Source organism: Schistocerca cancellata, chromosome 10 (genome assembly GCF_023864275.1).
Source record: "Schistocerca cancellata isolate TAMUIC-IGC-003103 chromosome 10, iqSchCanc2.1, whole genome shotgun sequence".
NCBI lineage: Eukaryota > Metazoa > Arthropoda > Insecta > Orthoptera > Acrididae > Schistocerca > Schistocerca cancellata.
Window position 1 is genome coordinate 27,529,151 of NC_064635.1, and position 18,112 is coordinate 27,547,262.

Sequence of the window (18,112 nt, forward strand, 5' to 3'; positions counted from 1 at the left end):
AAACTAGCCACAGGCTGCACACAACACAGCCAGTGATTTTCATACAGAGAGCGCTACGTGGCGGCGGCGTTACCAATATAAGAACCTAAACAGCCTACTTACACAGAACTCACGCCAGCCTGCGTGAGCTTAAACGCGTGCCTTTCGGCTTCCTCCTAGTGGATTGGCTGCCTTGCCAGTCCACAACACTAGCTAACCTAAGGACATCACACACATCCATGCCCGAGGCAAGAGTCGAATCTGCGACCGTAGCGGTCGCGCGGTTCCAGACTGTAGCGCCTAGAACCGTTCTGCCACTACGGCCGGCTTATGATTAGAGATTTAGCTTTCGTACACATGTGAAACTGTTGTCTTACGTCTTTATTTTCTTTGTACTTACGAATAAGTCCCAGATACTGCACTTTTCTGCAGAAAGACTTTTCCATGTGGAAATAACGTCCATGCGCTTCGGCTGACGGTAGTACAACTTCAATCGCAGTAATCGCCGCTGATTCGAAATCCGCGGTCATTCCATTCTGGAATATTTTCCACCGAATTTCGGAAACGACGGATGTATGTCTCTCTTATTTTGTTGGGCAATAATGCAACGGCAACTGGATATATGTTTGTCACATTATTGGTTCTCCCAAAGTCGGCGTGAGTGGTTTATACTTGCGAAAACTGTTTGCTGCTGCACTTGAAAGTACTGTCCATAAGGAAGTCTTGTTTACTTCTTAGAGCCTTGCTCCCTACTCTTCCGCTAAAAACTGTTATCCTTCTTCCTAATATGTCGTCGCTTAGAAGAAAACTCATAGCTTCTAAGTCTGCCTTGAGGTTCATTTCTTCCCCTGCCCGCGGATCTCTCTCGTTTCCCTGTGATTTTGTCCGGTGGTAGCGTAAATTTCGCTTAGTTCCTTGCTCCTCTGGCATATCAGGGTCAAAATCATAAGCACGCCTTTGCAGGTAATCCAGCTGCTCTGAATATACTCTACTGGCCATTAACATTGCTACATCAAGAAGAAATGCAGATGATACACAGGTATTCATTGGACAAATATATTATACTAGGACTGACATGTGATTACATTTTCACACAATTTGGGGGCATAGATCCTGAGAAATCAGTACCCAGAACAACCACCTCTGGCCGTAATAACGGCCTTGATACGCCTGGGGATTGAGTCAAACAGAATTTGGATGGCGTGTACAGGCAGAGCTGCCCATACAGCTTCAACACGATACCACAGTTCATCAAGAGTAGTGACTGGCGTATTGTGACGAGTCAGTTGCTCGGCCACCATTGACCAGACGTTTCCAATTGGTGAGAGATCTGGAGAATGTGCTGGCCAGGGCAACAGTCGAACATTTTCTGTATCCAGAAAGGCCCGTACAGGACCTGCAACATGCGGTCGTGCATTATCCTGCTGAAATGTAGGGTTTCGCAGGGATCGAATGAAGGGTAGAGCCACGGGTCGTAACACATCTGAAATGTAACGTTCACTGTTCAAAGTGCCGTCAATGCGTACAAGAAGTGACCGAGGCGTGTAACCAATGGCTCCCCATACCATCACGCCGGGTGATACGCCAGTATGGCGATGACCAATACACGCTTCCAATGTCCGTTCACCGCGATGTCGCCAAACACGGATGCGATCATCATGATGCTGTAAACAGAACCTGGATTCGTCCGAAAAAAAAACGTTTTGCCATTCGTGCACCCACGTTCGTTGTTGAGTACACCATCGCAAGCGCTCCTGTCTGTGATGCAGCGTCAAAGGTAACAGCAGCCGTGGTCTCCGAGCTGATAATCCATGCTGCTTCAAACGTCGTCGAACTATTTGTGCAGATGGTTGTAGTCTTGAAAACGTCCCCATCTGTTGACTCAGGGATCGAGACGTGGCTGCACGATCCGTTACAGCCATTCGGATAAGATGCCTGTCATCTCGACTGCTAGTGATACGAGGTCGTTGGGATCCAGCACGGCGGTCCGTATGACCCTCCTGAACCCACCGATTTCATATTCTGCTAACAGTCATTGGATCTCGACCAACGCGAGCAGCAATGTCGCGATACGATAAACCGCAATCGCTATAGGCTACAATCTGAACTTTATCAATGTCGGAAACGTGATGGTACGCATTTCTCCTCCGTACACGAGGCATCAAACAACGTTTCACCAGGCAACGCCGGTCAACTGCTGTTTGTGTATGAGAAATCGGTTGGAAATTTTCCTCATGTCAGCACGTTGTAGGTGTCGCCACCGGCGCCAGCCTTGTGTGAATGCTCTGAAAAGCTAATCATTTGCATATCACAGCATCTTCTTCCTGTCGGTTAAATTTTGCGTCTGTAGCACGTCATCGTCGTGGTGTAGCAATTTTAATGGCCAGTAGTGTAGTTTGTAAATGGAAGTCTCTTCCTCTCGTGCCCTTTTCTTGGCATGGTTTAAGTCTAGGCTAGCAACCTGCTTCCCTGGTACTTTAAATATGATGCTGGCAACAATCAGAGCAAAATGCCTCGGACCTTTGGAGGTGACAGAGTCCCACCTCTAACTGACAAACCAGGGACTCCTAAGATACGACTTGGCAAACAAATGGTAATGAGATGGGGAGCTATGAATATCAATGGGGGCTACTCTGGGAAGAAGGTAGAGCTGGCAGAGGCTGCAAGTAAGATGGGGCTGGACGTTTTAGCTGTTAGTGAGATTCGGGTAAGGGGTGAGAAAGAAGAGGAAGTGGGAGAATACAAGGTCTACCTGTCAGGAGTCAAAGCAGGAATAGCACAATGGGGTGTAGGGCTTTACATCAGGAAAGAAATGGAACCCAGCGTAGTTGCAATAAGGTATGTAAACGAACGACTGATGTGGATAGATTTGACAGTGTCTAGCAAGAAAATTAGGATTGTCAGAATATTCGCATTGTGAAGGGACAGATCAAGATAAGATGGATAGTTTTTATGAGGCACTCAGTGATGTAGTTGTTAGAGTAAAGGACAAGGACATGTTCTGCTCATGGGTGATTTTAACGCCAGGATTGGAAATCGAACAGAAGGGTATGAAAAGATTGTGGGTAAATTTGGAGAAGATATGGAGGCCAACAGGAACGGGAAACAACTCTTGGATTTCTGTGCCAGTATGGGCTTAGTAATCACAAACTACTTTTTTAAACATAAGAACATTCACCGGTATACTTGGGAAGGCAGGGGAACCAGATTTGTCATTGACTATATAATAACAGATCAGGAATTCAGGAAGGCTGTGAGGGACACACGTGTATTCAGGGGATTCTTTGATGACACTGATCATTATTTAATCTGCAGTGAAATTGGGATTGTGAGGCCGAAAGTGCAGGAGGTCAGGTCCATATGTAGGAGGATAAGAGTGGAGAAACTTCAGGATAAGGAAATCAGGCACAAGTACATAGCAGCGATCTCAGAAAGGTACCAGTTAGTTGAATGTAGCCAATTACAGTCATTGGAAAAGGAATGGACAAGGTACAGGGACACAGTACTAGAAGTGGCTAAAGAATGTCTTGAACAGTAGTGTGTAAAAGTGGGATGAAGCAAACAGCTTGGTGGAATGATACAGTCAAGTCAGCCTGTAAAAGGAAAAAGAAGGCGTATCAAAAATGGCTACATACCAGAACCCAGGTAGACAGAGAAAGTTATGTTGAAGAAAGAAACAAAGCCAAACAGATAATTGCAGCATCCAAGAAGAAATCGTGGGAAGACTTTGGAAACAGGTTGGAGACTATGGGTCAAGCTGCAGGAAAACCATTCTGGAGTGTAATTAGCAGTCTTCGAAAGGGAGGTAAGAAGGAAATGACAAGCATTTTGGACGGGTCAGGAAAACTGCTGGTGAATCCTGTGGATGCCTTGGGCAGATGGAGGGAATATTTTGAAGAGTTGCTCAATGTAGGTGAAAATACGATCAGTAATGTTTCAGATTTCGAGGTAGAATGGGATAGGAATGATGATGGAAATAGGAGCACATTTGAAGAAGTGGAAAAATGATCAATAGATTGCAGCGCAATAAAGCGGCTGGGATGGATGAAATTAAGTCGGAACTCATCAAATACAGTGGAATGTCAGGTCTTAAATGGCTACACAGGATAATTGAAATGGCCTGGGAGTCGGGACAGGTTCCATCAGACTGGACAAAAGCAGTAATCACACCAATCTTTAAACATGGAAACAGAAAAGATTGTAACAACTACAGAGGTATCTCTTCAATCAGCGTTGTGGGTAAAATCTTCTCAGGTATTGTTGAAAGGAAAGTTCGAGTATTAGTTGGGGACCAATTGCATGAATATCAGTGTGGGTTTAGGCCTCTTAGAGGTTGTCAGGACCAGATCTTTAGCTTACGGCAAATAATGGAGAAGTGTTATGAGTGGAACAGGGAATTGTATCTATGCTTTATAGATCTAGAAAAGGCATATGACCGGGTTCCTAGGAGGAAGTTATTGTCTGTTCTACAAGATTATGGAATAGGAGGCAAACTTTTGCAAGCAATTAAAGGTCTTTACATGGATAGTCAGGCAGCAGTTAGAGTTGACGGTAAATTGAGTTCATGGTTCAGAGTAGTTTCAGGGGTAAGACAAGGCTGCAACCTGTCTCCACTGTTGTTCATATTATTCATGGATCATATGTTGAAAACAATAGACTGGCTGGGTGAGATTAAGATATGTGAACACAAAATAAGCAGTCTTGCATATGCGGATGACTTAGTTGTGATGGCAGATTCGATTGAAAGTTTGCAAAGTAATATTTCAGAGCTAGATCAGAAATGTAAGGACTATGGTATGAAGATTAGCATCTCCAAAACGAAAGTAATGTCAGTGGGAAAGAAATATAAACGGATTGAGTGCCAAATAGGAGGAACAGTTAGAACAGGTGGACGGTTTCAAGTACTTAGGATGCATATTCTCACAGGATGGCAACATAGTGAAAGAACTGGAAGCGAGGTGTAGCAAAGCTAATGCAGTGAGCGCTCAGCTACGATCTACTCTCTTCTGCAAGAAGGAAGTCAGTACCAAGACTAAGTTATCTGTGCACCGTTCGATCTTTCGACCAACTTTGTTGTATGGGAGCGAAAGCTGGGTGGATTCAGGTTACCTTATCAGCAAGGTTGAGGTTACGGATATGAAAGTAGCTAGGATGATTGCAGGTACTAGTAGATGGGAACAATGGCAGGAGGGTGTCCACAATGAAGAAATCAAAGAAAAACTGGGAATGAACTCTATAGATGTAGCAGTCAGGGCGAACAGGCTTAGATGGTGGGGTCATGTTACACGCATAGGAGAAGCAAGGTTACCCAAGAGACTCATGGATTCAGCAGTAGAGGGTAGGAGGAGTCCGGGCAGACCGTGGAGAAGGTACCTGGATTCGGTTAAGAATGATTTTGAAGTAATAGGTTTAACATCAGAAGAGGCACCAATGTTAGCACTGAATAGGGGATCATGGAGGAACTGTATAAGGGGGCTATGCTCCAGACTGAACGCTGAAAGGCATAATCAGTCTTAAATGATGATGATGATGATGATGATGGTTTAAGTCCTCTTTCATCAGAGTATCATGCGGAGCTCCATGTTGATGCTCGAGTAAAAAAAAGCACCGTCGAATCCATAGTTTTTAGCATTCCTCGGCAATTTATTGCTTTTTGTCTTGAATAACGCCACGTCACAGTCCCTTCTCGTTTCGTTCTCTCCCTAAGTAAGAATAACCTTCATATTTACATAGCTTAACGTGAATGGTAGTTTAAATATTGCAACAGAAAAGGCGCTACAGTCTGGTACCGCTACGGTCGCAGTTTCGAATCCTGCCTCGGGCATGGCTGTGTGTGATGTCCTTAGGTTAGTTAGGTTTAAGTAGTTCTAAGTTCTAGGGGACTGATGACCTCAGAAGTTAAGTCCCATAGTGCTCAAGCCATTTTTTTTTTTTTAAATCCACAAGCCAAACGGTGTCAACTCGACGACAACTAGAGCGGTACTAAGGCTGTTTGTTCAGAGAGTCGGCTGCTATAGTAGAGCAGGTCCATCGGGGCGCAGTTCGGTCGAGTCTGGGGAGCCGGTAGCTTAAAATAATTACGACGGCCCGGACGTAGCTAAGCCCTGACGCTAAGGGAGCAAGTAATGGGTGAAGATTTCATAGATTTCTGGTAGCGCGCAAATTTCACTGGGCGCAGTTTTCCCACATTTGGAAGGAGCGTACACAAAGCATGGAGAATTTGCACAGGGAGGCGCGTGAAAGAAGTCAGCCTTCTATTAAAAAGGTTTTTTCAGGCAAAAAGGACGTTCCTCGTAAATCACGGAAGCCAGCAGACTTGAAACCTCCCCCTGGAAAAATTTATGAATTACTGTGCTGGTAAACCCCTTACGTTATTTGATTTTTAATCAGCCGAGCAAAAATTAACGTACTCAGACATTTCTCTCTTTACTTATCATCACTAAACTGACACACAATATACTTAGCGCAACGCAATCTGACTTTCAATAATCCCTACAAAAGAATGCCCGTGAGTAACCTATACCTTTCATGAATCACTTACCTCACAAAAATCTTGGTTACTCGAACTACTGCAATACAGCGAGCGCCAATACTGCCAGCTAAATAAAACATTCTAACTACTGAAGGCACTAACTACTGATAGGCATAGTTAGCAATGAAAGATTTTGATAGAGAACAAACAATGTATTTACCTTAATAGTGTTCAAAAGTCATAATACATATATCAGTTCATGACATACAGTCTGCCGACCGGAGTGGCCGTGCGGTTCTAGGCGCTACAGTCTGGAGCCGAGCGACCGCTACGGTCGCACGTTCAAATCCTGCCTCGGGCATGGATGTGTGTGATGTCCTTAGGTTAGTTAGGCGACTGATGACCTCAGAAGTTGTCGCATAGTGCACAGAGCCATTTGAACCATTTGAACATGCAGCCTTACAAATTTCGTTTTTCTGACGGATACACGTCCAGATCGTCCTGTCTCAAAACTCTGCCATCTCTCTTCCTACATTCACCACTGCTGGCGGCTCACCTCCAACTGCGCAACGCTACGCGCTGTTCACATCCAACTGCCAACACTACAATAGCAAATATTCCAACAATGCAAACCAGCCACAGACTGCACACAGCACAGCCAGTGATTTTCATACAGAGCGCTAAGTTACGTGGCGTTACCAACATAGAAACCTAAACAGCTTACTTACAGACTCTGAGACGAAGCTCAAACATGAGTCTGTCCAAGCGTGACGCAGAGATAGCGGCTACAAACAAGTTTCACAACAGCTTCGGTATGCAGAAAGGCATGGTAAGAAAGCGAAGTCGCGAGAAAGACACCAATTCACGAGTCACGCATTATACAGAATTTCCACCATGCACTGGGAGGCGTGGCCATGAAACGGTGACCAGTTATTGGGCGGCATTGAGAATCTGGTCCTCCCATGACAACGTCGAGAGCAGAAAAATTTCGAGAAATCGGTGGACTGCGAGGTGGATGAGGAGTGAAGATTGCAGCCGACGTGAAGACGCGGAAGCGGTAGGGCATGGACGCTCTGCCATCTACCAGTAACATCTGCCTTCCGACAACGTGATATCACAGCTTCGGCCACGCAACCGACAACGGGCAGACAACTCGGAGATCATACCCGGGCCTCGCCGCAACGCCGCGGTTTCTGATGAGGGCAGCCGACTCGCTTCGCACAGTTACCAGGCGACACGCCGTACCGACCCAGTCAAACCGTCCGTGAGATGTTTAATTTTGTACTGTTTTGTGTAAACGGTGTAACCTCCCAACAGAAAAATCTCGTTTAAGTTCCCAATAGAAAAATTTCTTTACAATAATAAAATTTCAAGTTTTAATGTGTCCTTCCATTAAAGACTGACTGCATATCGAGATTAACAGCCGGCCGAAGTGGCCGAGCGGTTCTAGGAGCTTCAGTCTGGAACCGCGCGACCGCTACGGTCGCAGGTTCGAATCCTGGCTGGGCCATGGATGTGTGTGATGTCCTTAGGTTAGTTAGGTTTAAGTAGTTCTGTGTTCTAGGGGGCTAATGACATATGTTAAGTCCCATAGTGCTCAGAGCCATTAGAACCTTTTTTTTTTTTTTTTTTTTTGAGGGTAATAAGTTTTGACGTCAGCAGCGCTACGTCATAACCCTGTGAAATCATCCCGAATAAACTGAAAAATTCTTACCTCACAATGATGTCGCCGGATAACGCTATCTATGTACAGGGTGAGTCACCTAACGTTACCGCTGGATATATTTCGTAAACCACATCAAACACTGACGAATCGATTCCACAGACCGAACGTGAGGAGAGGGGCTAGTGTAATTGGTTAATACAAAACATAAAAAAATGCACGGAAGTATGTTTTTTAACACAAACCTACCTTTTTTTAAATGGAACCCCGTTAGTTTTGTTAGCACATCTGAACATATAAACAAATACGTAATCAGTGCCGTTTGTTGCATTGTAAAATGTTGATTACATCCGGAGATATTGTAACCTAAAGTTGACGCTTGAGTACCACTCCTCCGCTGTTCAATCGTGTGTATCGGAGAGCACCGAATTACGTAGGGATCCAAAGGGAACGGTGATGGACCTTAGGTACAGAAGAGACTGGAACAGCACATCACGTCCACATGCTAACACCTTTTTATTCGTCTTTTTCACTGACGCACATGTACATTACCATGAGGAGTGAGGTAAACGTACACACGTGGTTTCCGTTTTTCATTACAGAGTGGAATAGTGTGTCCCACTGGAAACGCGTCGACGTATGTGGTATCAGCATGATGGTGCACCTGCACATTCCTCAATTAACACAAGACTGACCCTTGACAGGATGTTCGACGGGCGTTTCATAGAACGTGGAGGACGCATAAATTGGTGGTGGTGGTGGTGGTTAGGGTTTAACGTCCCGTCGACAACGAGGTCATTAGAGACGGAGCGCAAGCTCGGGTTACGGAACGATTGGGAAGGAAATCGGCCGTGCCCTTTGAAAGGAACCATCCCGGCATTTGCCTGAAACGATTTAGGGAAATCACGGAAAACCTAAATCAGGATGGCCGGAGACGGGATTGAACCGTCGTCCTCCCGAATGCGAGTCCAGTGTGCTAACCACTGCGCCACCTCGCTCGGTCGCATAAATTGGCCAGGCCGTTCTCCTGATCTTACACCTCTGGACTTCTTTCTGTGGGGTACGTTAAAGGAGGTTGTGTACCGTGATGTGCCTACAACCCAAGAGGATATGAAACAACGTATTGTGGCAGCCTGCGGCGACATTACACCAGACGTACTGCGGCGTGTACGACATTCCTTACGCAAGAGATTGCAATTGTGTGCAGCAAATGATGGCCACCACATTGAACATCTATTGGCCTGACATGTCGGGACATACTCTATTCCACTCCGTAACTGAAAACGGAAACCACGTGTCTACGTGTACCTCACCCCTCATGGTAATGTACATGTGCGTCAGTGAAAAAGACGAATAAAAAGGTGTTAGCATGTGGACGTAATGTGCTGTTCCAGTCTCTTCTGTACCTAAGGTCCATCACCGTTCCCTTTGGATCCCTACGTAATTCAGTGCTCTCCGATACACACGATCGAACAGCGGAGGAGTGGTACTCAAGCGTCAACTTTAGGTTAAAATTATCTCCGGATGTAATCAACATTTTACAATGCAACAAACGGCACTGATTACGTATTTGTTTATATGTTCAGATGTGCTAACAAAACTAACGGGGTTACATTTAAAAAAACCTAGGTTTGTGTTAAAAAACATACTTCCGCGCATTTTTTTTATGGTTTGTATTAACCAATTACACTAGCCCCTCTCCTGACGTTCGGTCAGTGGAATCGATTCGACAGTACTTGATGTAGTTTACGAAATATATCCAGCGGTAACGTTAGGTGACTCACCCTGTATATCTGCTCCTATAAGAAATTTTTGGCACAGCCCAGTGCAATGCTGGCCACTAGATTTTCATTTGTAGGAAAACAAATGATTTTCTTTTGCTTAATCAACATGAGTATACACAGGAGAAATTCGTAAAACCTTCAAACTCAGATAAATGAGTGGCAGAAGTTTTCTTCAGAAGAAATGTTATTATTGAAACATTTCTGCGAGGAATTACATGGGACTTTAACATTACAATTGTGGTTAAATCAGTTGTGGCAATTAACATATGCGCGCGGCAACAGAGAACAATAATATATATTTTTTATTACGTTATACTACATCGCTAAGGCACTGCCATCGTTCTGCACGACCGGCCCAACACAAGTCAACAGCTGCACTGCCCTGTCCGAACTCCAGAACTCAAGTGGTCTGTGCGAGCTACAAAACACCACTACTTTCTGCGAGCTACTAAACTCGACTTACTGCCAACACTGCTCCGACCTCCGATTGTCTACAGTCTGGAACCGCGTGACCGCTGCGGTCGCAGGTTCGAATCCTGGCTCGGGCATGGATGTGTGTGATGTCCTTAGGTTAGTTAGGTTTAAGTAGTTCTAAGTCTAGGGAACTGATGACCTTAGAAGTTAAGTCCCATACTGCTCAGAGCCGTTTGAACCATTTTGAACCTCCGATTGTGTTGTAGCACAGATATTCCATATCGCATGCAGCGCGTGAGCAATCCATCGAAATTACATCTGCTCAGTGTGCTAGCAAGCAGAAATGAACCCCTTACAACGGTACTACACTCCTGGAAATGGAAAAAAGAACACATTGACACCGGTGTGTCAGACCCACCATACTTGCTCCGGACAATGCGAGAGGGCTGTACAAGCAATGATCACACGCACGGCACAACGGACACACCAGGAACCGCGGTGTTGGCCGTCGAATGGCGCTAGCTGCGCAGCATTTGTGCACCGCCGCCGTCAGTGTCAGCCAGTTTGCCGTGGCATACGGAGCTCCATCGCAGTCTTTAACACTGGTAGCATGCCGCGACAGCGTGGACGTGAACGGTATGTGCTGTTGACGGACTTTGAGCGAGGGCGTATAGTGGGCATGCGGGAGGCCGGGTGGACGTACCGCCGAATTGCTCAACACGTGGGGCGTGAGGTCTCCACAGTACATCGATGTTGTCGCCAGTGGTCGGCGGAAGGTGCACGTTCCCGTCGACCTGGGACCGGACCGCAGCGACGCACGGATGCACGCCAAGACCGTAGGATCCTACGCAGTGCCGTAGGGGACCGCACCGCCACTTCCCAGCAAATTAGGGACACTGTTGCTCCTGGGGTATCGGCGAGGACCATTCGCAACCGTCTCCATGAAGCTGGGCTACGGTCCCGCACACCGTTAGGCCGTCTTCCGCTCACGCACCAACATCGTGCAGCCCGCCTCCAGTGGTGTCGCGACAGGCGTGAATGGAGGGACGAATGGAGACGTGTCGTCTTCAGCGATGAGAGTCGCTTCTGCCTCGGTGCCAATGATGGTCGTATGCGTGTTTGGCGCCGTGCAGGTGAGCGCCACAATCAAGACTGCATACGACCGAGGCACACAGGGCCAACACCCGGCATCATGGTGTGGGGAGCGATCTCCTACACTGGCCGTACACCACTGGTGATCGTCGAGGTGACACTGAATAGTGCACGGTACATCCAAACCGTCATCGAACCCATCGTTCTACCATTCCTAGACCGGCAAGGGAACTTGCTGGTGCAACAGGACAATTCACGTCCGCATGTATCCCGTGCCACCCAACGTGCTCTAGAAGGTGTAAGTCAACTACCCTGGCCAGCAAGATCTCCGGATCTGTCCCCCATTGAGCATGTTTGGGACTGGATGAAGCGTCGTCTCACGCGGTCTGCACGTCCAGCACGAACGCTGGTCCAACTGAGGCGCCAGGTGGAAATGGCATGGCAAGCCGTTCCACAGGACTACATCCAGCATCTCTACGATCGTCTCCATGGGAGAATAGCAGCCTGCATTGCTGCGAAAGGTGGATATACACTGTACTAGTGCCGACATTGTGCATGCTCTGTTGCCTGTGTCTATGTGCCTGTGGTTCTGTCAGTGTGGTCATGTGATGTATCTGACCCCAGGAATGTGTCAATAAAGTTTCCCCTTCCTGGGACAATGAATTCACGGTGTTCTTATTTCAATTTCCAGGAGCGTATAATAAATACATTTCTTTTATGTTTTAATCATGTTCCATTCATGCATCAACCCTTTAACCTCTTAATCTTTTGTTCTTGATTTCATTTAATCATTGATATCAGTCAAAAGTTGGTTCCCAGTGCATGGCGATCCCAGTGGTAATTTTCCTGTTGTACAATGTCACGAACAATTTCTCGAGTTCACAGCATTTTTGGCACCCAACCTGGGGCGATCTGATTGGTAGTTTTCGTGTCCTTTGATACCACAATGGAAAATTCCTACATTCGCAGCACTAGGAAGTTGATGACAGCGTCGGGTTGTCGCAGACCTCGCAGCGCTCGTGTTGGTTCGGCACTGGCACGCTGAAGGGAAGTGTGCTCCGTGTGTGGACCGTTAGAAACTCAACTCCAGGACGCTGCTTCTCAAGCACCGTCGTAGTTACGTTACACGCCCACATGTTATACGGTGCAATTCGGAGCCCTGCAGCGGCAGATGGTTGCAGCTTGCCTCAGCAAAGCGAGAAAGCCGACTGAGTAACATGCATGATGTGTAACACCTCAACCAATAGTGAGACAGGATAAAAAATTCGGAGGCATTATCTTTGAGCACACCCTCGTATGTTCTGAGCTCCATCACCGTCTCTCTGCCCCCTCTTCTTTCCTGTTTATCCCCTCCTTGTTCCTCTCGTCGTCTTTGTTTATGTCCTCCTCCTCCTCCTCCTCTACATGTCCGTCACCTCCCTCCCTCCCCCCCCTCTCTCCCCCTCTCTCTCCCCCTCTCTCCCCCTCTCTCTCCCCCTCTCTCTCCCCACTCTCTCTCCCCCTCTCTCCCCCCTCTCTCTCCCCCCTCTCTCCCCCCTCTCTCCCCCCTCTCTCTCCCCCTCTCTCTCTCCCTCTCTCACCCCCACTCTCTCCCCAATTCTCTCCCCCATTCTCTCCCCCTCTCTCTCCCCCTCTCTCTCCCCCCTCTCTCTCCCCCTCTCTCTCCCTCTCTCTCTCTCCCCCTCTCTCTCCCCCTCTCTCTCCCCCCCCTCTCTCTCTCTCTCTCTCTCTCTGTCAATCTCCTCCACCCCCTATCTCTCTCCGCCTCTTCCTTCCTGCTGTCCGTTGCTCGTGGTCTAGTGGATAGCGATGTTCTCTCTGAATCACAGTGTGTTGGGTTCGATTCCCGACCGGCTCAGGGATTTTCTCCTTCTGGGGATTGGGTGTTTGTGTTGTCCTCTTCGTTTCACCATCATTCAGAAAGTGGTGAGACTGAACATTGAAAAGATTCCGCACTTGTATGGGCGCTGGGACCCGCACAGCTGAGCGCCCCACAAACCAAACATCATCATTTGTCCTCCACTATTTACCCATCTTCCCCTTCCCCCTATTTATGTCCATCCCCCCCCCCCCCCGCCCACTCTCTCTGCCCATTTCCTATTACCCTCTCTCGGTGATCTTCAGCCTTATTTATTGTTATTGATAACGAAAACTTATTTACGAAATTAAATTGCTTAAAAAATTCGGTAAATACAGGGTGTTTCAAAAATGACCGGTATATTTGAAACGGCAATGAAAACTAAACGAGCAGCGATAGAAATACACCGTTTGTTGCAATATGCTTGGGACAACAGTTGCTGTCGTCATAAAATTTACCAGGTTACTGATTTTTTTATTATTTCCGGGTTTAGGAATTAAATTTTGTGGTTACATTATATGTGAATGCATTTCTGCACAGAGATTATAAATGAGAGCCAATTTTGTTCAGAGGTTACAATATAATTAAAATTCATTTAATTAATATTTTTTGTGAGGAGGTTACACTCGGTTCATGGTTCAAATTCATTTAATTAATATTTTTTGTGGGGAGGTTACACCATGGCATAGGCCCCTTCCGATTCAGAGATCAGGAAATACAGCACTGAGGTGGTTGCGGACATCCACACTGAAGTGAGGCAGTGGACCGTCGTGTTGTATCCGCGTCCTCTCACTAACGGTATAAAATACGATACAGCAGAACCATCTTCAGGAAAAGTAAAGTAAACAAAACCTGCAATATGACTTCCTACTAATCAGGCTCGTCCTCCCTTGCAGGAAATAAAGAATGTACACGTAAATAAAAAGCACAGCACGTGTAAACTGGTACTCAGTTGTAATTAGATGGAAAACAGTAATGTTAGAGAAAGTGATAAACAAGTTCACTTTCATATCTCCTGAAGCTGGCCAGAAGTAACTTCCATGATACTGGAGTAGTGTTTCCCAACCTTTCTGAGGCCGTTACCCCTGAGTGCAAGCTGATATTACCTAGCACCCCCCACAAATAAAATCATCAATATCAGTGAATAACTGAAGTGTAGAATGAAAAACAATTGTGTCTGAACACTTTTATTTTTAAAATTACGAAAGATAGTTTCTGTGGCTGTTTTAGTATATCGTGAACTAATTATTCTGCTTATTTCTAACAACATTTTTTATAGGAAGATGAATCACGTAGCAGTGCATCGCTAGTGCTGCCTGTAACTCCTCTTCAAACAATAAAGCTAGCAGTCCACATTGAGGGTAGACACTTGTTACAAAGTATGCTTCGTCTCCACCACTCCTCTCGCTAGAGACTCTTGCCTCACACATGTCTACACCCGCATTTAAAAGCAACTGAATTAAAACGCGTGCGTACACTTACTGTATGTAAATTACTTCATTTCTGGACACCTTTCTTCTGAACTGGTAGAAACTGGAAGACCTTAGGCTGGGAACAACTCAGAGAAGGCATTGTGATGAGATGTTAAATTCTATGTGACGTATATATCTCAGTTTTACTGTCATAGTTGCGTGGCACGAAGTAAAAAGTTTGCGTGTAAAAAATGTACTGTGTCAGCATAAGATATTCATACATTCGTTGCATAATCTTTAACCTCACTCAAATTGTGTCATGGGTCAATACGCGTGTTTGAAGAACGTTAACAGATAATGTATTAATCAGTTATTACAGAGCTACAAAATAGTAATAATAATAATGACCTTTAAATAAATAGTGTAGTCTCGTAACCATAACACAATCGAATTATTTTGTTTTTACCCCATAGGAAATTTCATTTAACCCCTCAGGGGATAATTGCCCCCAAGTTTGGAACCACTGTACTAGAGTTGTATGTTAACCGGGTGCCTAGAAACGACGGAGAGGCTCCGTCGCAGCCGCAGTGGTCCACGACCCCACGAAGAGTACCGCAGTCCACTTCACCCCTCCACGGCCCCACACAGAACCACTCTTTCAGGGTTACTGTGCAGTTCGGCCCCCGGTGGACCCCTCAGGGAACGTCTCACACCAGACGAGTGTAGCCCCTCTTTTTGCATGGTACAGTAATGGTGGTGTGCCGGCCGGAGTGGCCGAGCGGTTCTAGGCGCTACAGTCTGGAACCGCGCGACCGCTGCGGTTCGCATGTTCGAATCCTGCCTCGGGCATGGATGTGTATGATTGGTTAGGTTTAAGTAGTTCTAAGTTCTAGGGGACTGATGACCTCAGCAGTTGTCCCATAGTGCTCAGAGCCATTTTTTGAATGTTGGTGTACTTGTACGTGGAGAACTTGTTTGCGCAGCAATCGGCGACATAGTGTAGCTGAGGCGGAATAAGGGGAACCAGTCCGCATTCGCCGTGGCAGATGGAAAACCGCCTAAAAACCACACACAGACTGGCTGGCTCACCGGACCTCGACAGCACAAGTCCACCGGGCGGATCCGTGCCGGGGACCAGGCGGTCCTTCCCGCTCCAGAAGAGGATTACATAGAGACAAAGCAACTAGAGGAAGACGGAGTTTGGTAACCAAGCAGCAGATAACTGAGGGCGTGGGACACAAGTGCTATACTGAGATGAAATGGTTGGCACAGGAGAGGAATTCGTGACATGACACATCAAACCACTCAGAAGAGTGGTGACGAACATAGCACACCGTAACAGCCAGGAGCGATACGTAAATTGAAGGTAGAGAGGGGAAGAAAGGAAAGCAAAGAAAAGAGAAGGGATTACTACCGTCAGCTGCATCGGGACAGTACGCGGAATCAGCGGCGATGAGTGAAAATTCTGTACAAGACTGAGACTCGAACCCGGGACCTCTTGCGAAGTAGGCAGGTGTGTTAACCACTCTGCCACCTACGGCACTGCATTAGCGCAATTGCGCAACTATCTCAGCACGCCTCACGGGCGGTCCACATTCCCATTGAGATAGGCCGCGCAGCTGTAGTAAAGCTGTGTTCCAGACGGCGCACCTGCCCAGTAAACAGGAGATCCCGAGTTCGAACTCGGTCCAGTACACATTTTCATTCATCGCCACTTATTCTGTGTAACGTCCCGATGCAGCCGACAGCAGTGATCCCTTTCCTTTACTTTCTTTTCTTCCCCTCTCCACCTTCAGTTTACATAACAGCTGCGGATTCCGCGTGGTGTCTTCTCTTTCAGACGTGTCTGTTCTTTCGGGCATTCTTTCACACAATGTCCGAAAGAAAAGACACCGCGAAATCAGATAACAAGGATATAGTTGCGCAACAGGTCGACACATTGAGACATGAGCGCCGATGTCGGCTCGCCGCGAAATGAGACGCAACGTGGTGCAACGGCGAGCGCTGGTCGCGAGCGACGCGGAAGTGCGGAAGCAACGGGCGGCGACGGGAAAACATGTCAGTTCGCCAGTGCGTCGCCAGGGTGCGCGGGAGAGCTGACCTCTATGCAGTTTTGCGCGGAAACGTAAGTAATGTAGAACCTGTTTATGTACGCGTGGATGCAGTGTGATCGCGAACTCCGCCGACAAATATCAAGAAGTTGACAAACTGCCTATTGGCTTCTGTCTCGGGTTCTTCGGCCGACGTTCATCTAATGATTTTTCTGACGTTTCGCCAGCACGAGTGGCTGGCATTGTCAAAGCTTCACCCTCCATTGCCGGTGGTGAACTGGAGGCGAGCTCGCGGCCGCAGACTATATGTACCTGGCGCGCCAACGTCCGAGGGCTTCTCTGCGGTCATTTCCGGTGCGGTTCTCCTCTTGCTACCTGCGACGGTCGTTCGCTGCAGTACGGGAAGCCAGGATCCGTTCATATTAAGGCTTTCCTCTTTCTTGTTGAAACTGTTTGCGTGTTTTTGGATTTCTACAGCTTCTCTGAACAAGCGCGTGTGATAGTGCTTCTCTGCAGCCACAACTTCTTCAAACCACCACTCGAGCCAGAAAAGAGGCATGATTAGTACGCTCGTAACGAGAGCAGGATGAATATGTGAGCCTCAACACCTCAAACGAGAAATGCAACACCTGGAAACTGTTCTGAGGAGCAATGGGTACTCCACAAATTACATTAGAAGTGTAACAGAGCCAAACACTCGGCGAAGTAAGGAACCAGAAAAAGAAATGTCGGGTACGGCCTTTCTGCCATACATTCCCAGAGTGACGGACAGAATCGGCCGTATATTGCGCAAACACGGCGTAAAGACGATTTTCAAACCGACAAGCAAGATCAAAGAGTGTCTTAGATCGGCGAAGGAGAAAAGAGACCCACTTGCAATGTCGGGAATATACCGTATACCTTGCACATGCGGAAAAGTTTATGTCGGAATGACTGGACGATCAATTAACTCCAGGATCAAAGAGCATAAGCGACATTGCAGGTTGGGGCAGGTGGAGAAATCGGCCGTGGCAGAGCACGCACTGAATGAGACCGACCACGTAATAAAATTCGCCGACACGGAAATTGTGGCTGTAGAGAAGCACTATCACACGCGCTTGTTCAGAGAAGCTGTAGAAATCCAAAAACAAGCAAACAGTTTGAACAAGAAAGAGGAAAGCCTTAAGGTAAACGGATCCTGGCTTCCCGTACTGCAGCGAACGACCGTCGCAGGTAGCAAGAGGAGAACCGCACCGGAAATGACCGCGCAGAAGCCCTCGGACGTTGGCGCGCCAGGTACATATAGTCTGCGGCCGCGAGCTCGCCTCCAGTTCACCACCGGCAATGGAGGGTGAAGCTTTGACAATGCCAGCCACTCGTGCTGGCGAAACGTCAGAAAAATCATTAG